The sequence below is a fragment of the Scyliorhinus canicula genome, chromosome 6, assembly GCF_902713615.1.
Source record: "Scyliorhinus canicula chromosome 6, sScyCan1.1, whole genome shotgun sequence".
In the NCBI taxonomy this organism is placed as follows: Eukaryota; Metazoa; Chordata; class Chondrichthyes; order Carcharhiniformes; family Scyliorhinidae; genus Scyliorhinus; species Scyliorhinus canicula.
This window is the reverse complement of record NC_052151.1, coordinates 126,891,580-126,908,617: the sequence shown is the minus strand read 5'-3', so window position 1 is coordinate 126,908,617 and position 17,038 is coordinate 126,891,580. Positions and strand designations below refer to the sequence as shown.

At 48.3% G+C, this 17,038-nt stretch overlaps 1 non-coding gene across 1 annotated transcript; it reads left to right on the top strand.

Moving 5' to 3' along the window:
- The first annotated feature begins 8,913 nt into the window (after positions 1 to 8,913).
- trnaa-agc lies at positions 8,914 to 8,986 on the top strand. Its single transcript has one exon. It is a non-coding gene; the product is annotated as a tRNA-Ala (tRNA).
- The last annotated feature ends 8,052 nt before the right edge of the window (positions 8,987 to 17,038 follow it).

Here is a 17,038-nt window from a genome sequence, read left to right as displayed (position 1 = left end):
AATAATGGTGTGTGCAATGAAAACTTAATTGAGCGAATAAAATCCACGCTCAGCGTCTGTCAGCATACCACGCTGCTTAAATGGTTGTTCTAATCTGCACTTGTCCATCTGACAGCGGTGTACAGCATTTGCCAAGGCGATCGGATCCCCCCCGTCCCCCATCCTCCCTGGTCATTTCAACAACTTATATATGGCGGCTTTTAACGAAAGAAACGGCCCAAGGCCTTTCGCAGCTACATTATCAAACAAGATACAACGCTGAACTACAAACGTGTTATTTGAGAAGATGACCAAACGCCTGGTCAGATCGGTAGCAGAGTGGTTAGCACTGTTATTTCACAGCTCCAGGGTCCCTGGTTCGATTCTTGGCTTGGCTCACCGTGTGCAATCTGCACGTTCTCCCTGTGTCTGCGGAGGTTTCCTCTGGGTGCTCCTGTTTCCTCCCACAAATCCCAAAAAACTGTAAGGTGAATTCTCCCTCAGTGTACCTGAACAGGTGTGGCCAACAGGGAACTTTCACAGTAACTTCATTGCAGTGTTAATGGAAGCCTACTTATGATACCAATACAGATTATTATTATGAGGAAGGGGGGGGGGGGGGGTAGAGGTTGAAGGAGGTTAAAGTATTACAGAGCTTATGGCAGTTATAGGAAAGGTTGCCAATGGCAGAGCAATTAAAACGAGGGATACCTAAGGAACCAAAATTGGAGGTATGCAGATATTTTGGATGGTTTGGGCTAAATGAGAATAAAGAAGGAAAGGAAAAGACCATGGAGGAATTTAAAAATAAGGATAAATTTGAAAATGTAGGTGTCGCTGAACTGGTTGCCAATAAACAGCAAGCACAGGTGATGGATGAATAAGTTAGGGAAGCAGTGTTTTGGATGATCAAAATTCAGTCATATTTGAAATCAAACTCCAGTTTGGAAGCCCTGGTCACGGCTCCTCTACCGCTGCCGCCGGCCAAGTACACCACCAGCCCGGTAGTGGTGGCGACCCTGCGGATATGGGGCCAGTGGAGGAGGCATGTGGGGGAGATGGGGGCGTCTGTCTGGGCGCCAATCTGCGACAACCATCGGTTTGCCCCCGGCAGTATGGATGGGGGGTTCCGAGTATGGCGGCGAGCAGGGGCGGGAAGGGTGGGTGATATGTTCCTGGAAGGGAGCTTCGCGAGTTTGAGGAGCTTGGAGGAGAAATTTGGGGTGGTAAGGGGAAATGATTTTAGATACCTACAGTTGCGGGACTTTGTTCGTAGACAGGTCCCATCTTTCCCGCGCCTCCCGCCAATGGGGATCCTAGACAGAATAGTCTCTGGGAGGGATGAAGGGGAGGGTAGAGTCTCGGGTATTTATAAGGTGCTCATGAGGGAGGAAGGGTCCCAGACAGAGGAACTGAAACTTAAATGGGAGGAGGAGCTAGGCGGGGAAATGGAGGATGGGCTGTGGGCAGAGGCCCTGAGTAGGGTAAACTCGACCGCGACATGTGCTAGGCTCGGGCTGATCCAATTTAAGGTCGTTCACCGGGCCCATATGACGGTGGCTCGGATGAGCAAATTTTTCGGGATAGAGGACAAATGCGCTAGGTGTGCGGGAGGACCAGCGAACCATGTTCACATGTTTTGGGCATGCCCTGAGCTGAGGGGGTACTGGGAGGGATTTGCGGGGGTCATGTCCCAGGTGCTAAAAACAAGGGTGGTGATGAGCCCAGGGGTGGCAATTTTTGGGGTTTCGGAAGACCCGGGCGTCCAGGGGGAGAAAGAGGCCGATGTGCTGGCCTTTGCTTCCCTGATAGCCCGGCGACGAATACTATTGGCGTGGAGGGACTCAAAGCCCCCGAAGACGGAGTGGTGGCTAGCGGACATGTCGAGTTTCCTGGGGATGGAAAAAATCAAGTTCGCCTTGAGGGGTTCTGTGCAGGGGTTCACCCGGAGGTGGCAACCATTTATTGACTTCTTTGCGGGAGAGTGAGCGTCAGCAGGGGGGGGGGGGGGGGGGGGGGGTTAGAGTAGAGTAGGAGGGAAAATATGGCGGGTAGTACCGATGGGAGGGGAGCGGGCTTGTGCAATATGTTACGGTGGAAGTATTGAAAGAACGTGGATGTTTGCACATTTTTGCCTTTTTTGCTTCCTTTCTGATGATGTCTGTAACTGTTTATAAAGCCAAAAACTACCTCAATAAAATTGTTTATTAAAAAAAAAATATTTGAAATCAAACATTTTAGAATGTTGTAGCTTATTTCAAGGAAAATAGAATATAAAAGTAGGAGTGTTTACAACAGTTGTATGGATGCTGCCAGACCTGCTGCTATTTTCAAGCATTTTCTCTTTGGTTTCAGATTCCAGCATCTGCAGTAATTTGCTTTTATCCAGGGTGGCAAGGGGTTTAGGAGGTAGGAAGGAAAGTGGAGACCACTACCTGATCAGCCATGATCTTATTGAATGACAGAGCAGGCTCAAGGGGCCAAATGGTCGATTCCTTCTCCCAATTCATCTGTTCGTATATTATCGGAGATAGAATGCGGGAGGCCAACCAGGAATCATAGAACCCATCATGGAACCCCTACATTGCAGAAGGAGGGCAGAAGGACGGGTCAAGTCTGGCTATAACAGGGCAGCACGGTGGCACAGTGGTTAGCATTGCTGCCTCACGGCGCCAAGGTCCAAGGTTCGATCCTGGCTCTGGGTCACTCCGTGTGGAGTTTGCACATTCTCCCTGTGTTTGCGTGGGTTTCGCCCCCACAACCGAAAGATGTGGGATTAGCTCAAATGGTAGAGCGCTCGCTTAGCATGCGAGAGGTAGCGGGATCGATGCCCGCATCCTCCAGCTTTTACGGGCCTCACGGTAGCATGGTGGTTAGCATCAATGCTTCACAGCTCCAGGGTCCCAGGTTCGATTCCCGGCTGGGTCACTGTCTGTGTGGAGTCTGCACGTCCTCCCTGTGTGTGCGTGGGTTTCTTCCGGGTGCTCCGGTTTCCTCCCACAGTCCAAAGATGTGCGGGTTAGGTGGATTGGCCATGCTAAAATTGCCCGTAGTGTAGGGTTAATGGGGGGATTGTTGGGTTACGGGTATACAGGTTACGTGGGTTTGGGTGGGGTGGTCATTGCTCGGCACAGCGTCGAGGGCCGAGGGGCCTGTTCTGTGCTGTACTGTTCTATTATGTGCAGATAGGTGGATTGGCCACACTAAATTGCCACTTAATTGGAAAAAATTAATTGGGTCCTTTAAATTTATAGAAAAAAGCCTGGATATAACACACTAATGGAAAAGGGCTTCAGTAGCAGATGAGCTGAGACATGGGCAAAGCTGGGAAATTTTACAAAGGTGGAATGGTGATTTTAGTGATAGTCCACAATCTGGTGGAAGTTCATCTCAAGATCAAATATGACGCAAAGGGTGCAAACAGTCTAATCCAGCCCTAAACAGTTGCCAAAGAGGGATTGAGTCAGTGATGGCAGCTTGGTTGCATCGTGGTTAGCATAGTTGTTTCACAGCTCCAGGGTTCCAGGTTCAATTCCCGGCTTGGGTCACTGTCTGTGCGGAGTCTGCGTGTTCTCCCCGTGTCTGCATGGGTTTCCTCCAGGTGCTCCGGTTTCCTCCCACAGTCCAAAAGATGTGCAGGTTAGGTGGATTGGCCATGCTAAATTGCCCTTAGTGTCCAGAAAGGTTGGGTGGGTTACTGGGTTACAGGAATAGGGTGGAGGTGTGGGCTTGGATAGGGTGCTCTTTGTAAGGGCCGGTGCAGACTCGATGGGTCGAATGGCCTCCTTCTGCATTGTAAATTCTATGATTTTATGAAGGAATTGAGTTTATTGTGGAGGACTGAAAACATAACTTTGTCTCCTAAATATTTGCTTGGAATAAATTTCTATTCATCCAGTACTGGATGTTGGACAAGCAGTCTGACAATTTAGAGTGAGTGAAAGCATCAAACTAGGTGGTGGTGAAGTGGAGCTGGATATCATCAGAGTTCATAGGAAATTGACAGTAATCTTGTGGATTTAGTCCTTGCTGGAATGGCTGGACCATTTTCTGAGTGAAAACCAGAATAACTAATTTGTGCAACTTGCTATTTCTCTTTAACTCAGCTGTGACTTTAGCATCTCATCTCCAGGTTGCCTGATCAATTAGAGAGTGCAGGCGGAATGTTTCACCCTCCAGTCAAAGGAAATATTTCTAATTGAGGGAACCATGGTATGGTTTACAGGAGCTCACTAATACTTGAAGGGGCATGGGGCTGAGGAAGAGATAGATAATGCTACTGCTCTAGTTCCTCCTGGTATTTATGGTGGTGTGGCACCTGCTGTTGCTTTTCATCAGGGGTGTTAGGTGCAACTGTATAAGCTGCTCCTATACCATTTTGAAAATTGGCAGTCAGGAAGTGCAGCTGACAGTGAAGGGTAAGGGAAATGAAATGTCTTCCATGAAGTTGTCAATCACCCATCAAGCCGTGATAGCTCTCAGAAGAAATGCTTCAAACAGCTGTCTCTTTATTACCATGGCTCTCACTCTTCAGAGTAACTGAGCAAAGCCCTCACAGCCTGCTAATTTCACTGAAGAAGCTGTTCGCACTGTTGTACTTGCTTGGTGGTCTTGGTGATTTGCTGACAGATTCAGGTCCCCTGGCTGGGAAATCCAGAAGTGAGAATGAAAACGGTCTTAATTGGCTTCTTAGAACAAAGAAAGAACAAAGAAAAATTACAGCACAGGAACAGGCCCTTCGGCCCTCCAGGCCTGCGCCGATCCTGATCCTCTTTCTAAAACTATCACCTATTTTCTAAGGATAAAGAACAAAGAAAAATTACAGCACAGGAACAAGTCTTACAGCACAAGAAAAATTACAGCACAAGTCTTAACTACTTCTTGATAATTAACTGACAGATCTAAGGGAGCTCTCCACTCCTCTTTAATCCCACCCTGCAGAAACGTGGAATAGGATTTGGATTCTGAGCCACTGACAATTTCAGGGAATGTAACTGCCTGCATGCATGCAAACCTGCCTTCCCTTGCCTGGGGAATGTTTGCCTTCTGTTTTGAATGATGTGACCAAGGAGTAGCTAGTAGATGAGAAATTGAAAAGGTCAAAGGATAGATCCTCAGGGAACACGGGAGGTAATGGTGCAGGAGTAAGAAGAAAAGCCATTTCAGGACATTCAGGGGCTCTGAGTGGAGAAAAATGGAACTCAAAGAGTGCAAATACAACCCAGCTGGATGACAGTGAAGAGGCATTCAATGAGGATTATATGGTCATCTATGTCAAACATTGCAGACAGGTCAAGAAGGATGAAGGGATATTGTTTAGCACTGTCATAGTCAAATAGGATATTGTTGATGACTTTGATAAGAACCGTTTCAGTACTGTGCATGTAGCTCATATGAGAGATTCAAACGTGAGGTTCTGGAAAAGATGGGCAAGGATTTGGGAGATGGAATAATGTTCAATGAGAAGAAAATAAGTTATGAGATGCAACAGTAGTAAGGATGGAAGGGGAAGTCAAGGGAGGAGTGATAACGGCCATATGAAGAGGGGGGGCAGTGACTGAACAGAGAACTACAAGCAATATCAATAAATATGCTTTGTTTGGCCCCTTGTTCTGCACTGTAACCAATCACTGTTTGTCGATGTACCATTTGTTAATGTTCTCTGTTGATTAGTCTCTTTGCCTACTATGTATGTACTGTTTACGTTCAGCCTCAGAAAAATACTTTTCACTGTACTTTGGTACATGTGACAATAAATCAAATCAATCAATCAATATAGGAGCCTGTAAGTGAAGTGTGGTGGGAATAGGGTCGAAGGAGCATTAGGTGGATGTAGTATTAAAAAGCTTTGATAGAATTAAATTAGTGTCTAACACCGTGCTATTCTAACAACTTTTTTCTGCTGCTAGATTGCTTTTGGCTATCTTCAAGAAAGTTGCATTGTAGTCACGGGTGGTCTGGTAAGGATGCTTATGGGGCGACATGAGCAGTGAAGAAAGCAAGAGAGTTTAAACAGCTGGTAGAAGGAGGAGGATGCACAGGAAACCATGGCTATTTATGGAGCTCCTCTATCTTAACTATATAGGATAAATGTATTAACCTCATGGCTGTAGTGAAGGCACCCTTCACCAATCTAGTCACCTGCCGTACCCATAACTAAACTCTTGAACCGGGGCCTGAAAAGCACTACCTGCTGCTGTCAAGGCCTCTGTGGCTCTTAACTTCCATAGAGTGGGTCCAGGCTGCAGCAAGTAACACCAGTGACTTTCCCATTTTGATATTCACCATTGTATCAGAGGTGACCAAAGCTTGTTACACCAGGAGCAACAACATTATTTCCAAAGGGCAAAGTGAAGCAGGGTGAGAGAAGATTATGTCTCATCTGCGGTGCAAGGTGCTATAAACCGCACGTATATTAGCTTCTGTGTTATGCTGCCCATCCATCATCATCCAAGCATCTTTCTGACCAGAAAGGGGTTCCACTCTTTCAATGTCCAGATGTTTGTGATCATAGGCAGCACATTAGGCAAATCTAAGCTGCGCTTCTTGGCAGTAATTGTATTTTAACTTTATTCCAACCAGGTTGCAGACTGGTTACTGGATGATAAAGGATACCCCTTCAGATAGGAGTCCTGCCAGGAACCTGGGTAAAGTGTAGAGCTCCCACCGGAGACCCGTGTGTTGAATTGCATTTGTTCTGATTTGTCCTGTTACTTTCACCACCAATATGCACACATATGCAGTAATAGCAATCGCAGAATCACAGAAAAATAGAGTGCAGAAAAGGCCCTTCGGTCCATCGAGTCTGCACCACCACATGAAAGGCACCTGATTTGCCAATCCTGCTCTCATTTGCCAGCACTTGGCCGAGAGCCTCAAATGATAAGATGCGCCAAGTGCTCATCCAGGTACTTTTTAAAGGTTGCAAGGCAACCCGCCTCTGCCACCCTCCCAGGCAGTGCGTTCCAGACCACCACCACTCTCTGGGTAAAAAGGTTTTTCCTAAAATTCCCCCTAAACCTCCCACCCCCCACCTTGAACTTGTGTCCCCTCGTAATCGGCACTTCAACTAAAGGGAACAGCTGTTCCCTATCCTCCCTGTCCATGCCCCACATAATTTTGTACACCTCGATTAGGTCACCCCTCAGTCTTCTCTGTCCACCGAAAAACAACCCTCTTCATAACTTACATGTTCCATCCCAGGCAACATCCTGGTGAAAAGCCTCTGCACCTGCTCCAATGCAATCACACCCTTCCTATACTATGGCGACCAAAATTGCACACAGTACTCCAACTATGGCCTCACCAAAGTTCTATACCACTCTCTGCTTTTGTAATCTATTTCAGGAATGATAAACCATGGGCGAAATTCTCCCCCCCCCACGACGGGTGGGAGAATAGCGGGAGGGCCTTCCCGACTTTTTTGACGCCCTCCCGCTATTCTCCCCCCCCCCCCGCCGAAATCCCGACACGAATCGCTGCCGCCGTTTTTTTACGGCCGGCAGCGATTCACAGCTGTTAGAAGGGCCGAAGTCCCAGCCCTTTACGACCTTTTTACGAACGGCAAACACACCTGGTCCTGCCGTTCGTAAAAACGTCGTGACCACCTGGAAAAAAATAACCATGGCACCGATTGGCACGGCAGTACCACGGCCGTGCCAAGGGTGCCATGGGCCCGCGATCGGTGCCCACCGATCGCGGGCAGCGGGCCCGATGCCCGCGCACTATTTGTCCTTCCGCCGCCCCGCAGTATCAATACGCGGGGCGGCTGAGGGGCAACCCGGACCGCGCATGCGCGGGTTTCGCGCAAAAACGCGATGACGTCACCCGCGCATGCGCGGGTGGAGTCTTCCCACCTGCGCATGCGCGGCTGACGTCATATGACGCGTCAGCCGGCGCTAAGTCCGACAAGCGGGCTTAACGATTTTCGTTAAGCCCGACTTGTCGGGGCCTCCGACGTCGGGCTGCTAGCCCCGACGGGGGACCAGAATCGGTCCCCCGTCGGGAAGGGGCGCGATGCCGTAAAACCCGCCCGGGTTTTACGGCAGTTTGACGATTTCTCCCGTTTTGGGAGAATTTCGCCCCATATTCTTTTTCATCACCCTATTAACCTGCCCTTCTGCCTTCAGAGATCTATTTACAAACACGCCAAGGTCTCTTTGTTCCTCAGGACTTCCCAGTGTGATGCCATTCATTGAATATTTCTTTGTCAAATTGTTCCTTCCAAAGTGTAATACCTCACAATTTTCAGGATGTGTGGAGACTAGGGGGATTTTCACAGTAACTTCATTGCAGTGTTAATGTAAGCCTATTTGTGACACTAATAAAAGATTAAAAGATTAGTTCCACTCTGGTTCAAATGTAGACTGTCCCACAAGTCCCACCTTTCCCAGAAACGGTCCCAGTGGTCCAGGAATCTAAAACACTCCCTCCTGCACCAACTCTTAAGCCATGCATTCATCTGTGCTATTCTCCTATTTCTAAATTCAGTAGCACGTGGTACTGGGATAAATCCAGAAATTACAACCCGAGAAGTCCTATTTTTAGTCTACAGCTTAGTTTCCTGAATTCCTGATGCAAGACCTCATCCCTCTTTCTGCCTATGCCATTGGTACCAACATGTACAATGACCTCTGCCATATCACCCTGCCTCGTCAGGACGTTCTGGCACCAGGGAGGCAACACATCATCCTGGAGTCTTTCTCATGACCACAGAACATAAGAACTAGGAGCAGGAGTAGGCCATCTGGCCCCTCGAGCCTGCTCCGCCATTCAATTAGATCATGGCTGATCTTTTGTGGACTCAGCTCCACTAAGCGCCTATCTGTGCCCATGACTATGGAGTCGCCCATGACTATCGCTTTTCTGCACTTTGACACTTTGACAATGCATGGTCTGGCTTAATTGAGATATCATACATCATAAAGCTAATTCGGGGGATTAGCTCAAATGGTAGAGCGCTCGCTTAGCATGCGAGAGGTAGCGGGATCGATGCCCGCATCCTCCAGCTTTGGGGCAGCAGGGTAGCATGGTGGTTAGCATAAATGCTTCACAGCTCCAGGGTCCCAGGTTCGATTCCCGGCTGGGTCACTGTCTGTGTGGAGTCTGCACGTCCTCCCCCTGTGTGCGTGGGTTTCCTCCGGGTGCTCCGGTTTCCTCCCACAGTCCAAAGATGTGCGGGTTAGATGGATTGGCCATGCTAAATTGCCCGTAGTGCCCTAATAAAAGTAAGGTTAAGGGGGGGGTTGTTGGGTTACGGGTATAGGGTGGATACGTGGGTTTGAGTAGGATGATCATGGCTCGGCACAACATTGAGGGCCGAAGGGCCTGTTCTGTGCTGTACTGTTCTATAATCCAGAATGAGTGCCTCACTACAGTGATTTGCTCATACCTAAATACTATGTTTATCTATTAATCATTACATGTCCTGTACATTATCTATAAGTTACAGTGAAGAAATGATATATGTGGGTGACAGCATAACCTAATAATGTAGTGACACCAAGATGCATAGCATAACTAATTAATTGTACAGTAAGAAGTCTTACAACACCAGGTTAAAGTCCAACAGGTTTGTTTCAAAAACGAGCTTTCGGAGCACTGCTCCTTCACCTGAGGAAGGAGCTGCACTCCGAAAGCTCGTTTTTGAAACAAACCTGTTGGACTTTAACCTGGTGTTGTAAGACTTCTTACTGTGCTCACCCCAGTCCAACGCCGGCATCTACACATCATAATTAATTGTAGTTAAATAATGATACATTCACATAGCTAGAATTAATTTGGCCTTATCAATTCCTTCCAATTATTCCATTACCATGGTTACACTGCCTTATTTAACTCAGTTCCATTTCTCATAACCACCAGTGATCGAATAGGCATATTTCAGATCATTACTGAGTAATTGTCTGATATTGCATCATCTACTTTATCTGTGGTGATGCCTTTCCTTGTGCTACTTTACACAATCACAATGGTTTACAATCCCATGTTGAGTTTCACAATCCCATGTTCAGCAAAAAGCCATTTTAATTCATCATGCACTAATCCTAATTTAATGCACACTGATCCACAGGCTGCCCAAGACAGTGGGCAGGATTTCATGGCTGTTCCCACTGGCAGGATCTTACAGTCCCGCCAATGGCGCACCCCATTGCAGATTTTGTGATGACAAATGGTGCGTTCAATGGCAAACCCTGTTGACAATGGCTGGACCAGAAGATCCCGCCGCCGGCCACGGGCCATCCACCCTCCGCCACTGCAGAACACCCCCCGGAGGTGGAGGAAAATCCCGCCCAACGTCTGGACTGTGTCCGCGTCAGAAATGTTATTGAGCAGACTGTCAGCATGCTCAAGCAATATTTGCACTTCCTGGGAGGCAAATGGGAATATAAATAGGTTAATTGAATGGGTAACACATTTGGCCGAAGTACAATGTGAGAAAATGTGAAAATTCTTCCTTTGCCAGGAAGAATAGTAAAGTAAAAGCTATTTAAATGTGAGAGATTGCAGAACTCAGTGGTACATGGTACAGAGGGATCTGGGTGTGGTGTGCATGAATCACAAAATGTTAGTATGCAGGCACAGCAAGTGATTAGGAAGGTGCAATGATGCACTTTCACAGACTTTATTGGAAACACAAAATAATTTAATAATAATAAGAATTGTACAGCAGCACACAGCTGCACCTAGTCCCCTACATGTCTCTGCCTAAGAGAGGACTCCATCGTCTGGGGTGATTACCCACTCTCACTCCCAATTGGTCACACAAGCCATGTGACCCTTTCTCTGCTGTCTTGCCCTTAAAGGGACAACCACCACAAATCACAGAAGGCAAATGGAATGTTGCCATTTATTGCAAGGGGGATGGAACATAAAAGATGTTTTACTGCAGCTGTACAAAGCATTGGTGGGACCACGGGCTGGATTCTCCATTTGGGAGACTATAGGTGGGATTCTCCCAGCCCTGGGCCAGGCCGGAGAATCCCCGCCCCACACCAGCACGCGATTCTCCGCAGAGCAGATAAGCGACGGCATTGGGCCAGCGTGGTTGGCGTGATGCCAGTTGCAGGCCGCTCTACGTGGCCGGCCCGAATGGGCCTGGCAGCCGTAAGAAAAGAATAGAGTCCCACCGGCACCTTTCTAACCTGCTCGGAGCCGGTGGGACCTCAGCGTTGAAGGGTTGGGTGGCAGTCTGTGGGGGGGGGAGGGAGGTACGACCCCGGGGGGGGGGGTCTCCGATGTGGCCTGGCCCGGGATCGGGGCGCACCGATCGGTGGGCCAGCCTCTCTAGCTGGGGGCCTCCTTTCCTACGTGCCAGCCCCTGTTGCCCTGTGCCATGTTGTGTCGGGGCTGGTGGGTTGAAGGAGGGCACTGTTCATGTGCACGTTGGCGACGGCGCCACTGCGCATGCGCAGATCCCGCGGTGCCCAGTTTGCACTGGGATCGGCAGCTGGAGCAGCATGAATCGCTCCAGCGCCGTGCTGGCACCCTGTGGGGCCCAAAATTACTCCTGGCAGCGGCCCGTTCACGCCGTCGTAAAACGCGATGACGTTTACGACGGTGTGGACACTCTGCCGCGGGATGGGAGAATCCCACCCTCTGTTCTCCTGCCGGAGCTGAATCACTTCTGGTTTGCACTGGAGCTAGGAGCGGTGCCCATAAACTATTCCCTCTCCTTTGTCATGCAAATGTATGCACTTCCTGTTTATCCCAGCAGAAATTACTTAACTGCTTTTGATGTAGTCAGGAGCTGTCAACCGTAGCTAAATGTTTATTAACATTGAGGTTAGGTTCAAGGAAGGGTATCTGAGATGCATTCAAGCATGAAGGTATATGCAAATAAATAATCCGACACCTGGCTCTCTGGAAGTTATTACCCTGTCAAAGTTCAGCCTACTAAAATCTTTTTCTCTTTGAAAGTGATTAAAAACCTTGCAGATAAAAGGATCTATGGGATTAAAACCTTATGATGTGATTTAGGCTTTCTATGAAGCTACAGCTGCTGCTTTCTACACGTCTGTCTGAGGCAGTAGATGTAAGGGACAGGTGAGTGATAAAACAGTGATTTTTCACTGTTTCTGTCTGGACTGCTCTTTAGCTTCCAGGCAGGGATGACTGATGGAAGGGGGAGGGGCCTCTGATATGGGGACGTCTCTGATGGGGGGGTGTCTGTTATGGGGTCTCATACGGGGAGATCTTTGATATTAGAGTCTCTAATAAGGGTACTGATATGAGGCGGTCCCTGAAATGGGAGTGCCGCTGATGGAGAAGTCCTCTGATGGGGGCCCCTGATATGGGGGATCTCTTATGTCTCTGATATGGAGGAGCCTCTGATGTTAGTCCCTGACATGGCGGGGTCTCTGATTTGGGGGGTCGCTGGTTGGGGGAGGGTCTGGCGATTGGTTGGTGAGGGGGATGTCGGGTCATATGCATGTGTGCTGTGGGGAGGGGGGGTGACCCACAAATTCTCATGAGGGGCAGAGAATGCCCCTACTTGTCAGTGAGGGGCGGGGGCTGGCCGTCAGACTTCGGTATTGGGCCGCCTGTTCAAAATGGTGGCCCAATAGTGGGATTTGGAACAGAATCCTTTGTGCTCCATGCCGTGCATAAAATTGCATGGCAAGGGAGAGGGAATCACTCTGGGTTCCTTGCGCCAGTGCAAACCAGAATTGATTCAGTTCCAGTGGGTGAACTTTGAGTGGCATTCACCGTTCCTCGATGCCGATTTGGTAATTGGGTGGAGAATCCCTTCTGACTCCATAATCGGGGGCAGCGCCTGTTTGACGCAGGTTTTGTATTCTCTGCCCCTCCGAAATGGCATCATCACGTCACGCACAACACGCCGTTGGAACAGAGTTAGCGCGTCACCTGAAGGCCCTCCCCCGATGCTCCACCCCCGATGGGTCGGGTTCCCGACAGCGCGGTTGACGTGTAGTCTTAGCGGGTGGGAACCGAACGAGGGGGACTGCTGACTGTGTCCAGCGCCACCACAGTGGGGCGGGAGCCATGCTGCTGGTCGGGGGGTCTTCAGCGACAGCTGGGGGGACTGGTGGGGGGGTGGCCGGGGGGGGGGGGGGGAGGGTGGACCCGACCTGCACTATCTGGCAGGTCGGGTCCACGCACAGCCGCTGCCTTGTTTTATGGCACGGACACGGACCTGGCCATTCCTTGGCCGTTTATATCGGGATTTCTTTTTGAAGTAAAACACCACAGTTCCTCCGTACTTAGTCTCAAAACCAGAGAATCCAGTCTATAGTCTCGCAAATGGAGAATCCAGCTGATGGTGTTGCTGATGGCTAGAAATACCGTCCATTTATTTCGCTGGGATTCTCGGGTCCTGCTGCAGTGACTGAAGTTTAGGCTGAGTGCTAAATTCTCCCTTCTCCCTTCTCCCTGGCATTGATGATTGTCATAATATACATCCAGGTATATGATGGAGTGCAGACAGGCAGTGATTGACACACAGGGTGACCAGTGAGCACACAGAACACAGCAGCCAATCACCAGACAGGACACGACCACTATAAAGCCAGAGGGCACCCGTTTTCCCGTTTTCTTGGGATCCAACCTCTGAGACAGTCAGAGCTCGTGAGCAGCAGCCAAGGCAAACACCATGTGGTAGTAAGATAGTCTGGTCAGGCTTGCCTCAGGTCTCCAGTCAAGTCAGCATAATGTCAACCCACTGTTAAGCATCAATGATAAAATCATTGCATCTCATTAAGTGTTGGAAGCCTGTCTCTCTCTACACTGCATCAAACGCAGTCCACATAGACCCAGCTTACCCAACACATCAATGATGAGGCAAACTCAGATTGAAGAATCCTGCCCAAAGTGAATAGGAGTTCAGAATCAGGTAAAAAATGTAGTTTTCAAACTTGTCTCTGTTGAAACTCATGTAAGTATTGGCAGGCATCCAAGGACTCTTAATTCTAAGACTTCAAAAGCTAAACGCAACAACCCAAAACTAGATAAAGAAAATGTATTGGCGACAGAAGCATCGTGCCAATTACGAAATTAAGTTGCACTGACAGCAATTCAGATTTCACACAATTACCTTACTTTGCACTCTGGAAATCCCTCACAGATGCAGGTTTGAAAGCATTCATCGAGACAATAGCCTCAATAGCTTTCATATTCTGTTGCAGAACAGAACATTCTCTGTTCATCAGGAGCTATTAATAGCCTGGCACACAATATCCCAAATCTCTATTGGATAGTTAGCACATCTTCATCAGATAGGAATGCCACATAATACTAATTTCCTTCCCTTCCCCCTGACAATATTCTTGATACCAAGAACTTTGCTAATGACAGCTGGTGGCAAGATTAAAAATAAACACTCAGATGTATGGATGCTTCCCTGTTTTGTTTTGAAAGCATACCCCACAATAACCTACCCTTAACTCCACCCATACAATTCACCACCATATGAAATTATCAAGGTCGATAAAAGAAACCATAAGAAAGGATTATAAACCAAACAAGATATAATCTGTATGACCGTAGTAGATATAGCAACTCCAGTTAAACCTATTAACTGCTTACGTCATGATCAAATCTCTTTGAATCTGTTACAATGAAAAAACATTGAGGTTAAAACCTCAAATTCTATGTACACCTAAGCCATGTCAGTTCATAAGATGATAACCTTTAATCAAAGGCTTCTATTACTAAATTTTGTTTTTCTAATAGAGATTTATAAGAGACAGAAGATTTAATATAGCAATCAGAACATAAGACACAAGAAATCAGTTTTAAAACTGGAAGTGACAAAATGGGACAAGAGTTTTACCCCAATATGAATGTGGAAGTGTAATTTTGTGATGCCAGCATGCCAGTTTTCTGGCACCATCCCATCCCCCAAGCCATTTTCCTGCAGGCCAGACTGGTACCTGCCTGTCAGCAGTGGATAGCTGGCTAAGATAAATAAAATGCCAATGAAGTCCAGTATCAGAGGTCAACTGGAATTTTCAAAATTTATCCCTGCAGTGTCGGGCACATGGCAGCTGCCTGGAGACGGCCACTTGGAGCTGCCTGGAGAGGGAAACCAGAGGCCCTGCTGGCCTTCTAGTTTCAAGAGCCTACCCACAATTTTTAATTGGACAGCAAGTGTTTGGCTACTAATCTGGCTATATTTTGGCAAGGAAAACCGATTTCAGGTTATGGCTCCTGAAACAGTGTGAGGTTGGAATCTTATTCAATGCCAATGTCAGAGTCTCCATTTAGAAGTATGTTCTGGGATTGAGGTTGTGAATATTCAGCAACATAGACGCATTTATGGCTGTACCTTTAATTTCTATGTTGGCATGGGGTGTAGACATGATTGACCGTACAGCAAGAAAAGTATTATTTTATTTTGATGTTAACAAGATTGGGTGGGGACAGTTTTACAGGCAACAGTATTTCTTTTTAAGTAAAGTGAGTGGGAGCTGTTTGGACTCTGGTGAGTAAGGGAGCCTATGGTAGATTAATCTGAATTGGTAAGATTTTAAAAAAATATTTTATTCAAGGCATTTTCATAAAAACAAACAAACGCAGAAGAACAACTGTTATAACGTGCCTGCTTACCACCGGCTGGGGACTAATGGCAATCCCACAATCCTTTGGGAGTATGAGCTTCCCCAATGAGAAGGGGGGCGGGCGGAGAAATCATTAGCAGATTCCCTGCATAAATAAAGCTGGCCAGTTTGGAACCAGCTAGAGAGGAGTGAGTAGCAAGGAAGTTGTTGCTGCTATATATGTTATTGTAAATAAATGTTATTTCTTTCTATCCTTCAACTCATGCTGGATTCTTTGTAGCCCTTACAAAAACAACCAAAGAACATTATAAACAATTAACCCCCCCACGCCTGTTCCCTAATACCACCCACTTCTCACATCCCCTGACCCCTCAAACCTCCTTGAAGAAACCAATTAACAGCTTCCACCTCCGAGTGAACCCATTCACCTACCCCCTCAAGATGAATTTGACCTTCTCCAGACTCAGAATTTCCGCCACGTTACTCACCCACACCTCCACCACCCGAGCAAATTCCGTCTCCGGGCTATCAGGCAGGCAAAGGCCAAGACATTGGCTTCTTTCACCCCTGGACTCCTGGGTCTTCCGACTGCCCGATTATCGCCACCTCTGGTCTCGGAGCCACCACCACACCCAGCAGCTCGGACATCATGACTGCGAACCCCTGCCAGAATCCCTTCAATCTTAGCCACGCCCAGAACATGTGGACATGATTCACACGCCTCCCCCACACCGTCCACACTTATCCTCTACCCACTCAAAGAACCTACACATCCTTGCTACCGTCATATGCACCCTATGCATCACTTTAAACTGGACGAGGCTTAACCTCGCCCACAATAACCCATTCACCCTCCATAAGGCCTCTGCCCATGCCCGGCCTCTACCTCCTCTCCCAGCTCCTCATCACACTTACGCTTTATATCCCCAACCATGGTCCCCTCCCAATCCATCAATGCCTTGTAGACCTCGGACACCTTCACCTCCCCTATTACGTCCCTCAACAACACCTTATCTTGCAACCCCAGAGGTGGCAGCCCAGGAAAGGACAGCACCTCCCTCCTTACAAAATTCCGGACTTGCAGGTACCTAAAGCCATTCCACCTGGGCAACTCGTACTCTTCCTCCAGGTCCTCCAACTTCTCAAATTTACCCCCTATGAACAGATTGCCAAATCGCTCAATCACTGCCTGCCACCACCCCCGAAACATCGCATCCAACGCCCCCCCCCCCCCCCCCACCCCCCGCCCCCCCGGCGCAAACCTGTGGTTGTTGCAGTTTGGTACCCACACTGAGGCACCCTCCAGTCACAAATGCTGCCTCCACTGCCCCCACACCCTTAGGGCTGACACCACCACTGGGCTAACAGAGTACCTATTGGCGAGAACGTCAGATGCGAGAACAACAAAGCCCTCAAAAACATGGGGCGGGATTCTCCCACAACTGGCCGGGTGGCCCGATGCCGGCACGAAGAGCGGTGTGAACCACTCTGGCGTCGGGACGCCTGGAAGTTGCGGAATCCTCCGCACTTCCAGGGGCTAG